Below are 13419 nucleotides of genomic sequence, written 5' to 3' on the forward strand. Positions count from 1 at the left end.
CAAAAAAACAAAAACAAAAACAAAGAAACAAAACTATGGAATGTAATGAAAGCAGTACTAAGAGAGAAATTCATAGCTTTAAGTGCTTACATCAAAAAAGAATAAAAATTTCAAATAACCAAATGATGCATCAAGAACTAGAATAGCAAGAGCAAACTAGACTCAAAATTAGTAGAAAAAAAGAAATAATAAACATCAGAGCGGAAATAAATGAAACTGAAACAAAGAAAACAATAGAAAAGATCAATGAAACAAAAAGTCGGCTTTTTGAAAAGACAAAACGGACATCAACAGAGGACTGGATAAAGAGAATGTGGTACATACACACAATGGAGTACTCTTCAGCCATAAAAAAGAATGAGATCCTGTCATTTGCAACAACAGGGATGAAACTGGAGGTCATTGTGTTAAATGAAAAAAGCCAGGCACAGAAAGACAAACATCAAATGTGCTCACTCATCTGTGGAAGCTAAAAATTAAAACTCTGGTCCTGCACAGCAGGGAAACCAATCAATCTGTGCCACCTGCATTTCTAGCCAGAGAAACAATTTGGTGGACTTGCCCAGGGTAAACCCACCTTTGTCCTGGCCAAACCACTGCACATCTTCATCCAAGCTGGAAAGTCCCCCAAACTGAACATAGATTACACTACTATGCGAACCTATAACCAAAGTCAAAGCACCCCACCCGCCGGGCGCGGTGGCTCAAGCCTGTAATCCCAGCACTTTGGGAGGCCGAGACGGGCGGATCACGAGGCCAGGAGATCGAGACCATCCTGGCTAACACGGTGAAACCCCGTCTCTACTAAAAAATACAAAAAACTAGCCGGGCGAGGTGGCGGGCACCTGTAGTCCCAGCTACTCAGGAGGCTGAGGCAGGAGAATGGCGTAAACCTGGGAGGCGGAGCTTGCAGTGAGCTGAGATCCGGCCACTACACTCCAGCCCAGGCCACAGAGCCAGACTCCATCTCAAAAAAAAAAAAAAAAAAAAAAAAAAAAAGCACCCCACCCAACTGACACCACAAGACCCATCTATAGGAATAAATCTTTCTCTATGAAAGCTACTCCATTAAATTGGAAGAGGCAACTATTATACCAGACGTGAAGAAATCAGCATGGGAACATATCAAACATAAATAAAGGAAACATGATACATTTGAAGAAACACAATAATTCTCCAGTAGTAGACACTAATCACAAGGAACTACATAAAATGCCAGAAAAAGTATTCAAAATCATAAAACTCACTGATATATAAGAGAATACAGACAGACAATTCAAGAAAATCAAGATAATACTTTGTGATTGGAATGAAAAATTCAACAAAGTGATAGGTATCATAAATATGAGCCAAACAGAAATATTAGAGCTGAAAAATTCCAGACATAAAATAAAAAAATATAATATAGAGCTTTAACAACACACTAGACCAAGCAGAAGAAATACCTGAACTTAAAGACAGGCTTTTGAAATAATACAGGAAGAAATAAAAGAATGCAGAAAGCCTACCAAGTTTATGGGACACCATTAAATATACTAATTTTCACATTATGGGAGTTCAAGAAGGAAAAGAGAAGGACAAAGGTGTACAAACCTTATTTAATAAAATAATAACTGAAAATTTGCCAAGTTCTGGGAGAGACATGAACATCCAGATCCAGGAAGCTCAAATATCCCCAAAAAGTTTCCATTCAAACAGATCCTCCCTGAGGCATATAGTAGTGAAACTGTCAAAAGTCAAAGACAAAAAATAATTCTAAAAACAGCAAGAGAAAAGCAGTAAGTCATATTTAATGCAATCCCCATTAGACTAAGAGCAGATTTCTCAGCAGAAATCTTATAAGCCTGGAGAGAATGGGATAATGTATTTAAAATATTGAAAGCAAAAAACTGCCAGACAACAATAATACACCTAGCAAACCTATCCTTCAGAAATGGAGAAATAGTCTTTCCCAGCAAGAAATAACAAAGGAAACTCATGGACATATATTGGCCTTATAGTAAATACTTAAGGGAGTCCTACATCTGAATGTGAAAAGATGGTAACTACCACCATGAAAATACACAAAATTATAGAACTCACTGGTAGAAAAGGAGAAAGAAAAAGGAATCAAACTTATCACTACAGAAAACCACCAAACTGCAAAAATAAAGAGAGAGAAATTAAGGGAAAACAGATTTACAAATCAACAAGAAAACAATACAATAACAGGAGTAAGTCCTCACTTATCAATAATAACCTTAAATGAAAATGGATTCAATTCCTCAATTAAAACACATAGAAATGGATCAAAGAACAAGACCCAACTCTATACTGCCCACAAAAAAACTACCCTCATCTGTAGACACACAGACTGAAAGTGAAGAGATGGAAAAAGCTATTCCACACAAAGAGAAACCAAAAGCAAGTAGAAATAGCCATCGTTATATCAGATAAAAACACTTAAAGTCAAAACTCTAAAAAGAGAAAAGGAATGACATTATACAATAATAAAGGGATCAGTTTAGCAAAAGTATGTAACAATTCTAAATATATATGCACCCAACATCTGAGTAACCGGATATAAAAGGCAAATATGAGATGTAAAGGGAGACACAGACTGCAATGCAATAATAGTTGGGGGCTTCAACATCCTGTTCTCAGCACTGGAAAGATCATCTAGACAGAAAATCAACAAACATTGGATTTAAATAGACCAAATAGACCTAATAGACATGTACAGAAAATTCCACCCAACAGTTGCAGAGTACACATTCTTTTCATCAGCACATGGAATATTCTTCAGGACCGACCATATGTTAGGACACAAAACAAATCTCAAAATATTTTAAATAATTGAAATCTTATCAAGTTCCTTTTCTTATCACAATGGAATAAAACTAGAAATCAAAACAACAAGAGGAACTTTGGAACATGTACAAATATATAGAAATAAAACAATATGTTCCTGAATGACCAATGGGTGAAGAAAGATATTATGAAGAAAATTTAAGTTTCTTGAAACAAATGAAACATAGCAACATATGTCTGGTTGAAACATAGTCTGGAGGACACTATGTTAAATGAAACAAACCAGGAACAGAAAGTTAAACACTGCATGTTAACATTTACATGTGATAGCTAAAAAAGCTGACTTCATAGAAGTGAAGAGTAGAAGAGAGGTTAGTAGAAGCTGAGAAAGGTAAGGGGTAAAGAAAGAAAGGAAGTGATTTGTTAAAGGATACAAAATTACAGCTAGATAGGAGGAATAAGTTTGAGTCTTCTATAGCATTGTAGAATTCCCATAGTTAATAATATACTATATATTTTCAAATAGCTAGAAGAGAAGATATGGAATGTTCCCAACACAAAGAAATGTAAATGTTTGGGATGATGGATCGACTAATTACTGTGATCTGAATACTATATGTTGTATTTACTGAAACATCACTATGTACCCACGTACAACTATTAAATGTAAATAAAAACATAAGTAAAGGCTGGGCGCAGTGACTCACGCCTGTAATCCCAGCACTTTGGGAGGCAGAGGTGGGCAGATCACCTGAGGTCAGGATTTCACGACCAGCCTGACCAACATGGTGAAACCCCTTCTCTACTAAAAATACAAAAAATTAGCAGGGCATAGGGCGGGCGCTTGTAATCCCAGCTACTTGGGAGGCTGTGGCAGTAGAATCGCTTGAACCCGGGAGGCAGAGGTTGCAGTGAGGCGAGATGGCGCCATTGCACTCCAGACCGGGCGACAAGAGCAAAATTCCATCTCCAAAAAAAAAAAAAAAAAAAAAAAGTAGAAAAAAATTTAAGGCTGGGCGCAGTGGCTCATGCCCGTAATCCCAGCAATTTGGGGAGGCGAAGGCGGGTGGATCACCTGAGGCCAGGAGTTTGAGATCAGCCTGGTCAACACGATGAAACCCCGTCTCTACTAAAAATACAAAAAACTAGCCGGGTGTGGTGGCGGACGCCTATAATACCAGCTACTCAGGAGGCTGAGGCAGGAGAATTGTTTGAACCTGGGAGGCGGAGACTGCAGTGAACCGAGATCGCGCCACTGCACTCCTGCCTGGGCAACAAGCGCGAAACTCAGTCTCAAAAAACAAAAAGCAAAAACGAAAAAAAGAAAAGAAATTTAAAAATAAGGACGATAGATTAGGCTCTCAGATTTCTTCCAGCTATAAAATCATGATGTTCTCTAAGAACCAGCAGGAGAAGGACATATTTCTGAACCCAAATCAGTTCTTCAATGGACTTGACTACTTTGTTCATCAATACTACCATTTTTCTTGTCCCTTGGACTGTCAGAGCCACTTTTGACTTTTCCCATTTCCCTTCCCTAGGCACACTACAGAGAAAGCTGAAGTAGAATCTACAGCTTAGCAAGAAATAATTTGTGAAAAAATAAAATGTGCGGCAGCAAGATATTCTTCTATGGTGATCGAAGAGATCCCCTGTACAATCCCTGAAACTCTAAGCTCCATAAAATATTCTATGAGGCAGTAATCTCATGTTCCCAGGTTCCCCTGACTTGGCAGACTCCTTACTCAACAAAAGATGTCTGAGACCAACTCAGACATCATTATGGCATGCCACCACATGGAAAAGAGGTAACATTAGGGAATCATACCTTCACAGGCCATCATGTATCCTTGGTCTATTATTCCTTACATTCTATATTTGTGTTATTCTTTGTACTGCTGGTTTGGTTTGTGTTGCTGGTTTGGTAATAAAGCAAAGTGAAAATAAATTGACCAGGTCACCATTCTTAAACATGCATCACCTTTTTCTCTGGCCTGGCTCATTTTTATTTTGCCATTCATATTTAGTCAGAAAGTCATATTCCTACGTCATTTACAAAGTCCTACCAAGATTAAAAAATTCAATATTTAACTTTTACTAAATCTCGGAAATTGTATGTAATTCAGTGATTTCATTCATTGAGACCTGGATTAAAGCTATAATGGCTAAATAATAATGGTCATGGTAACAGCCAACTCTTATGTAGCACTTATATGAGCCAGGCATTGTTCTGTGTACTTTATATATATATATATATGAATTCATTTAATTCTTAACATAAACATATAAGATAGATACTATTATAATCTTATTAAAGATATGGAAACTGAAGCACAGAAAGGTTCATGACTTGTCCAAGGTCACTTAGATATGAAGTGGCAAAGCTGGGATTCCTATTGCTTCAAGGGCTGTCCTGAATCACAATGCTATAAATTGCCTCTCTGTATAGACTTCAGCTTTTATAAAAAATTAATATTTTACCTCTTATATATGCTGATTTATTTTCTGCCATATACATTTGACAGTTTTCCCTAGAACTATTATAAATGTCCTTCATTTTGAAGTCTACATAATTGCAAAAACAAAAACAAAAAACAAAACATAAAAAACAACACTATCAACTTTTTTAAAGGCCAGAGCTTACTTGTAATATTTTAAGGTTGCCTGAAATTTCTTTCTTCTCATTAATTACTGGGAATTGAGATTTTAATGTTTTAGCCTTCCCCCAATGACGACATAAACACTCCAGTGGATCTCAATTTGTTGATAGTCATTTAAATCCCTTACATACTGAAGTCATATTAGGAAACAAAGAACTTGTTATTCCATTCAATTTATGTTCTCAACTCTTATCTATACATTAGGTTTTCTTAGACTGCTATGCTTTCTGCTAATAACTGTGGAAGTTCTGATTACTATAATTATGTAAACTAGATTACCAATATATATCTGGTAAGTACTCATATTAATATACTATGACTATTAAAATTCCTCCATTTAAAATATAACATACTCCACTGTAACTCCTATTAATTATTTATATATGTGTGTGTATGAAGTAGAAATTGACAGGATCAGTCAGAATACACTATTGTAGCTTGACAAGCAAACAGAATTAATTGTCATATGATTTACTCACCAATTCTGACATTGCTTTCTTTATTTTTCAATGCAGTTCTCTTTCTATAAAATATTCTCCTTTTAATAACTCTTTATAATTTTCAATATGCAATCCTAGCCATCTCTTGCTTTAATGAAAGGTGAAACCAAGATAATATAAATTTCAATTTTAGCATTCTTTTATAACTGGTACTCATACATTTCACATGATTTCAAAGTTATAAAATTACTGTATCTTTTGAGATTAGATCTAGATAATGTCACAGATCATGAGATTAATGATATTAACTAATGAATTTTCAAGGATAGTAAAAGTTTATTAATTTGAAGATCTGCATTAGTAGAAAATTTAAGTTATGGAGCACTTTTAAAAAGGCAGTTTTGTATTATGTATCAACTGGGAATAATAAATATAGTTTATGATATATCAATTACTTTTATTGATTGATTGATTGATTGATTGATTGTGAGACAGAGTCTAGCTCTGTTGCCCAGGCTGGAGTGCAGTGGCGCAATCTCGGCTCACTGCAACCTCCACCCCAGGGTTCAAGAGATTCTCCTGCCTCAGCCTCCCGAGTAGCTGGGATTACAGGTGTATGCCACCACGCCTGACTAGTCTTAGGGTTTTTTTTTTTTTTTTTTGTATGTTTCATAGAGATGGGTTTTGCCATGTTGGCCAGGTTGATCTGGAACTCCTGACCTCAAGTGATCCGCCTGCCTCGGCCTCCCAAAGTGCTGGGATTATAGGCGTGAGCCACATGCCCGGCCAGATGTCAATTACATTTTAAAGAAAACTTTTAATAATTTAGTAACAATGATTTGAATTTAGCATGCACTTTGTATCAAAATGCTTTCTTCTAAAGGATTTAAGGTTCTTAAATTATGTTCCAAGAGTTTAAAAATTTCTCCTAAAATGTTAATAATATTAATTAGCTAGTCATATTAATGTAGTACTATTTTCCTAAAATATTGGTGACATTATTATTTAGCTTAATTTTAATTTGATTTAAAAAATCTACCCATTACAATATACTTTTATGCCACCCAGAGCTTTGTTCCGTGAATTATCACCAGTCTTGTGTCATCAATATCCCTTTCAGCAGACTATAAACATGTCCAAGCCTCTTACCTTTAAGAAACCAGCAAACCTACCCCAGTAACCCTTCCTTTCATATCCCAGCTTCTCAAAATAGCAGTCTACATTTCCTGTGTTCTCACCTCTCATTTACTCCTCAACCCAGAGTAATAATTTCTGCCTTGAACCTTACACTAAAATTGACAAAATATTTTTCAGTTCCTATCACACTTAATCTCTTTGCACTATTCAGTACTGATAGCTACTCCTTCCTTGAAATTGTCTCCTCTCTTGACAATCTTCCTAGTTTTCCATCTTGTCTCTCACACCATTTATTTGTTTACCAGGCTCCTGGTAGGAAACATCATTTTGGGTAGCTGGCCAGATCACATGTCTTTTTTAATTAATTAATTAATTTTGAGATAGGTTCTGGCTCTGTTGTCCAGGCCTAAGTGCAGTGGGATGATCACAGTTCACTGCAGCCTTGACCTCCTGGGCCAACTGATCCTCCCACCTCAGCCCCCTTGTAACTGGGACTACAGGCACATGCTACCACACCTGGCTAATTTTTGTAGAGACTGGGTTTTGCCATGTTGCCCAGGCTGCTTTTAAACTCTTGGGCTCAAGCAATCCACATGACTCAGACTTTAAGGTACTGGGCTTACGGGCATGAGCCACCATGCAAGGCTCATTTCTTCTTCTTTTTTAAAAATCAAATATACAACATACAGACATACAATGAGGGTCCATTTCTGTGTGATAGGACCTAACCCTAGTCATAATGGATTTAGGGTTAGACCATTATGAGAGACAGAACTAGCTGGATTTCCTAGGCCGACTAAGAATCCCTAAGCCTAGCTGGGAAGGTGGCTGCATCCACCTTTAAACATGGGCTTGCAACTTAGCTCACACCTAACCAATCAGGTAGTAAAGAGAGCTCACTGAAATGCTAATTAGGCAAAAACAGGAGGTAAAGAAATAGCCAATCATCTGTTGCCTGAGAGCACAGCAGGAGGGACAATGATCGGGATATAAACCCAGGCATTCGGGCCGGCAACGGTTACCCTCTTTGGGTCCCCTCCCTTTGTATGGGAGCTCTGTTTTCACTCTATTAAATCTTGTAGCTGCACACTCTTCTGGTCCCTGTTTGTTGTGGTTCAAGCTGAGCTTTTGTCCACCGTCCACCATTGCTATTTGCTGCCATTGCAGAACCGCTGCTGACTTCCATCCCTCTGGATCCAGCAGGGTGTCTGCTGTGGTCCTGATCCAGGGAGGTGCCCATTGCCACTCCTGATCAGGCTAAAGGCTTGCCATTGTTCCTGCACAGCTAAGTGCCCAGGAGGAGCTCACTGATGCTCCCAATCAGGCTAAAGGCTTGCCATTGTTCCTGCCCAGCTAAGTGCCTGGGTTCATCCTAATTGAGCTTTACACTAGTCACTGGGTTCCACGGTTCTCTTCCGTGACCCATGGCTTCTAATAGAGCTATAACACTCACCACATGGCCCCAGATTCCATTCCTTGGAATCCATAAAGCCAAGAACCTGAGGTCAGAGAACACAAGGCTTGCCACCATCTTGGGAGCTCTGGGAGCAAGGACCACCACCTCCCCCCACCGCCCTTTAACATTTAGATGTATACTAAATGAGTTTTGAAATTTGGAATGGAGGCAGGGATAAGACATCACTGGTGGTAAACCAATCAAGTTAATTCCAGCCTCCCAAAAGCATGTGTATGAATTTTTTTGGCTGAGGCCACTAGAAGTGCAGTTTTTGCTCTTCCCTGATTACTCACAAAGTTTTCTTTTGGTTATGCGAGATACACACAATAAATCCTCTCCATGCTTCATTGCCCAACGCTCACATTTTTTCCCCTTAAACTAACCACAGTAGTTTTTTGTGTTAAATTGATAAATATCTTGATAAGCTTCTTTCCCATATCTGCCATTAAACACCAATATTCACCACACAGGCTTCTCTCTAGACCTGTGATGAGGTTTAAGACATGTTATCCAAAGTTTGGAGTACTTTGGCACTTGAGAAAACAGCAGAAACAGGAAAGTCTCTCTGACTTTCTTCCTGCCCTTCTTCTCTGAAGCAGATTGTAAAAGAATTCTCCGCCTCCCACTGAAATAGGTCATAAGACCTTCATTCCACAGGTACATTCCCTATACCCGGAAGAAAGCAATGTCCTTATCTCTGAAGACAGAGACATACAGAGAAGGATGAGAACAAACAGATCTTGCTAAATTCTACCAATTTATTATTAGACCACAGCCTTTTGTCATCCATCATACTTCTGCATGACTGTCCATAAAAATACATAAGTTGTTCTGTTTCCTTAGGTTCTTCATTTCTGAATGCTCCCATGTCATGTAAAATTTATATCAAATACATTTGTATGCTTTTCTCTTGTTAATCTGTCTTCCACTTACAGGATCCTCAGCCATGAACCTAAGATGGGAAGAAAGGATACTACTTGTTCTTCCCTATACCTATATTCTTTTAAATACCTTTACTGAGCTTTCTTTAAGCAAATCAACTGCATTTTATGTAATTTTTCAAGAGTACTTTTATTTTATGTTTTGTATAAAACAATTTATATTGTTTTGGAAAATGTTGTGAAGGACTATAGGGTGCCAGGGAAGATCCCTTCTCTCTTAACTGTTTATCTTTACTATAGATTAACTTCCCTCTTACGTTTTCTATGCAAAGACTTTATGACTATCACACTGTCTAAGATGGAATGTTAAATACTCTCTTTTAAATAGGAAACAAAACGAAAACAAGCTGTTTGGAAATGAAAACAAACTGTAACTAATTAAATTGTTGTAACTCATAAACCAGCCTTGTATAGAAAATGGAACAATCTTACTGAATTTATTTTGTTTTCTACCTATCTAAGCAAGACTTTAACTGACTCCATTTCCCTGGAGTCTCTGTTTCTTGGAATGGCTACTCCCAGTTTTTCACTTGAATAAACTCATTAAAACTGGATTCTGATCCTTTTGGTCATTTCAGCTTGACACCATCATCTTTATGATGAAAATTCAAAGTCTCTACTTCTAATTCTAGTCCTTCCTCCAAAACTCCAATACATATTTCCAAGTACTTACTAGACAATTCCACATCACTGATTCAAAGGTTCTTTTTTTTTTTTTTTTTTGAGACGGAGTCTTGCTCTGTTGCCCGGGCTGGAGTGCAGTGGCCGGATCTCAGCTCACTGCAAGCTCCACCTCCCGGGTTTACGCCATTCTCCTGCCTCAGCCTCCCGAGTAGCTGGGACTACAGGCGCCCGCCACCTCGCCCGGCTAGTTTTTTGTATTTTTAGTAGAGACGGGGTTTCACTGGGTTAGCCAGGATGGTCTCGATCTCCTGACCTCGTGATCCGCCCGTCTCGGCCTCCCAAAGTGCTGGGATTACAGGCTTGAGCCACCGCGCCCGGCCTTCAAAGGTTCTTTAAACTCATGATGGGGATCAAAATATTTTACCACAAAATGTATTTCATATTGTGAGGTGGCTGTCAGAAGGCCGGGAAACAGCAATGCCCTGCAAAGCTGTCTTTTGTGAGGAAAACATGAATCCATAAAGAAACTGCATTAATGCAGCCAGGCCTTCTCTTGTCTGGATCTAGGAAAGATTAACTGAGAGCCTGACACTTCTAAAAGTCTGAAAAGAACATTTACCATTTTTTCTCTGAGAGCTGCTTCCTGTGAGGTTTCATCAACATAACAAGACCACCTTGGCTAGTCAAGCCTCTTCTATCCCTCCTATAACTTAATTTATCATCATAACTCATTCTTGGCCATTCCCTGAGCCCTCGTTCTTTCTGTAACTTCAAGATAGTATATAAGCTCTTATTGGGAGGGGTAGGGATTGGATCTTCATTCTGAAGGCTCCTGTATATATACACAAAAATAAATTCATATGTCTTTTCTCCCACTGATCTGCCTCATGCCAGTAATTATTTTCAACAAACCTTCAGAGGGCCAATGAAAACTTAGTATGTCCAAAATTTAATTCAGAGTCTTTCCTTAAACTGGCTTCTCTTCCTGCCTAACAGGATAACCATTTACCTAATCTCCCTGTTTCTTGCCCTAACATCTTAAATCAGGTATCAGCAAACTATGACATGGTTGTTTTCTAAGGCCTGAAAAGATAGTTTTTACATATCTAATAAGTTGTAAAAATAAAAAACAAAAAAGAATATGCTACAGAGGCCATATGTGTCCACAAATCCTAAAATATTTACTATCTGGCCTTTTGGTTTTTTCAGTCATAATAGAAAATGTTTGCTGACCCCTGTTTTAAATGATCACCAAGTTCTCAGATACTTTTCTCCCTAAGATCTTAAATGGTCACCAAATCGCTCTCAAAGATGACATTTACCTCCGTCTGCTACCAGTGTCACAGATTTGGACATTATTTCTTGCTGAAAAACCTCCCATCTGACTTCTAAGACTCACATCTTGTGGTATAATTATATATACTTGTGTGCGCGTGCACACACACACGCACACACATTTGGTTTTAACTCCTTTCCCCCTTCCTGGCACAGAGCTCCAAAAACTTTTGGAATTTCCTGAGTGATTGAAATGTCTCTTGTTATTCACAGGTGATTTTATGTTTATGAGGTTACTCAGGAGGGCCCCTAGAGAGCTTCAGGATGGGAGCTGGTCTAAAAAAAACCAACCATTTGATTACTGCATTGTTAACTTTCAGTTCCACTCCCTCTAACTCTAACCTCTAGAGACAGGAAAGGGACTTCGGATTGAGACCATTCACCTATGACCAGTGATTTAATCAATCGTGTCTACACAATGGATTTCAATAAAAATTCTTAAACAAGGAGGTTCAGGAAGTTTCCAAATTGGTGAGCACATCCATGTCTTGAGAGGATGGCACACCCAGAGAGGAAGTTCTGTGCCATAATCCTCTTCCTTACTTTGTCTTATACATCTCTCCCATTTGGCTGTTCCTACCTTGCATGCTTTCTAATAAAACTGTATGTATACTGCTTCCCTGAGTTCTGTTCATCATTCTAATGAATTATCGAACTGTGGCAACCCCCAAATTTGTAGTCTTGTGGCAGAAGTGTGGGTCATCTGGGAAACCCACCTGCAGCTGGCAGGTGAAGTGAGGACAGTCTTATGAGTCTGAGCTCTTAACTTACAGGATCCTGGTAGTGTCAGAATTGAATTTGAATTGAACAGTAGGACACCCAGTTGGTGTCTGTCTTGCACATGGACTCTAGGCTTCTCATTTTATAAATTTGATCTGATCATTTCACTACCCTGCTTGAATAAACACAGAATTTTCCACAATGCATATTAAAACTCATCTTGTTTTACATACATATAGTTCTTCATATTTAACCTAATTTCTGTCAGGCCTCTGAGCCCAAGCTAAGCCATCGCATCCCCTGTGACTTGCACATATACACCCAGATGGCCTGAAGTAACTGAAGAATCACAAAAGAAGTGAAAATGCCCTGCCCCGCCTTAACTGATGACATTCTACCACAAAAGAAGTGAAAATGGCCGGTCCTTGCCTTAATGGATGACATTCCACCACAAAAGAAGTTAAAATGGTCAGTCCTTGCCTTAAGTGATGACATTACCTTGTGAAAGTCCTTTTCCTGGCTCATCCTGGCTCAAAAATCTCCCCCACTGAGCACTTTGCGCTCCCAATCCTGCCCGCCAGAGAACAAATCCCCTTTGACTGTAATTTTCCTTTATCTATCCAAATCCTATAAAACGGCTCCACCCTTATCTTCCTTTGCTGACTCTCTTTTTGGACTCAGCCTGCCTGCACCCAGGTGATCAAAAAGCTTTATTGCTCACACGAAGCCTGTTTGGTGGTCTCTTCACACGGACACGCATGACAATTTCTCTTCCAATTAAATAATTATATTTTTCTACTACAGCCCTTCTTGATTGATAGCTTGAAACAGCCTTCTAGTCATAACTTCCTCTACACTAATAATGTTCTCAGTAGAAAATCATATTTATGAAAGGCATTTATTTCACCAATGTAGATAATAGTATTTAAAGGCTATATATAACTATAATAATGTAACTTGAGTATTATTAAACAGAAAAAAGTTACCTATGAATGTGGCTTAAATAATTTTTAAATGGCTTTTAAACTATTTAAGCCATTTTTTAAAAATTGTGAAAAAGTAGGAAGCTATCAATTAGAATTTAAATGTGATACCTTAAAACGTCTTTTAGTTTCCACCTACAAAAAAAGGATGTTAGATAAAAATGATTTTTAAGGACTCTCTAGTTTTAAAATTCTATGATTTAATCGTGTGATCTACTTCTTTAATATTTAATCTTCTGTCATACAGCCTTTGTAGTATATATTTTAATTCCACAGTTCAATAGAAGTATAATTTCTCGGTGGTTAAGACAAATTCATATGAAATAACCTGAA

General features: G+C 38.0%; 1 protein-coding gene across 1 annotated transcript in view; it reads right to left on the reverse strand.

Annotated features, from left to right (window-relative positions):
- The window catches only part of KIAA0825 (KIAA0825 ortholog), a 495761-nt gene that overhangs the window by 429369 nt on the left and 52973 nt on the right, over positions 1-13419 (reverse strand). The gene's annotated exons all lie outside the window — the stretch shown is intronic.

This window comes from Piliocolobus tephrosceles, chromosome 4 (genome assembly GCF_002776525.5).
Source record: "Piliocolobus tephrosceles isolate RC106 chromosome 4, ASM277652v3, whole genome shotgun sequence".
Classification (NCBI taxonomy): Eukaryota; Metazoa; Chordata; class Mammalia; order Primates; family Cercopithecidae; genus Piliocolobus; species Piliocolobus tephrosceles.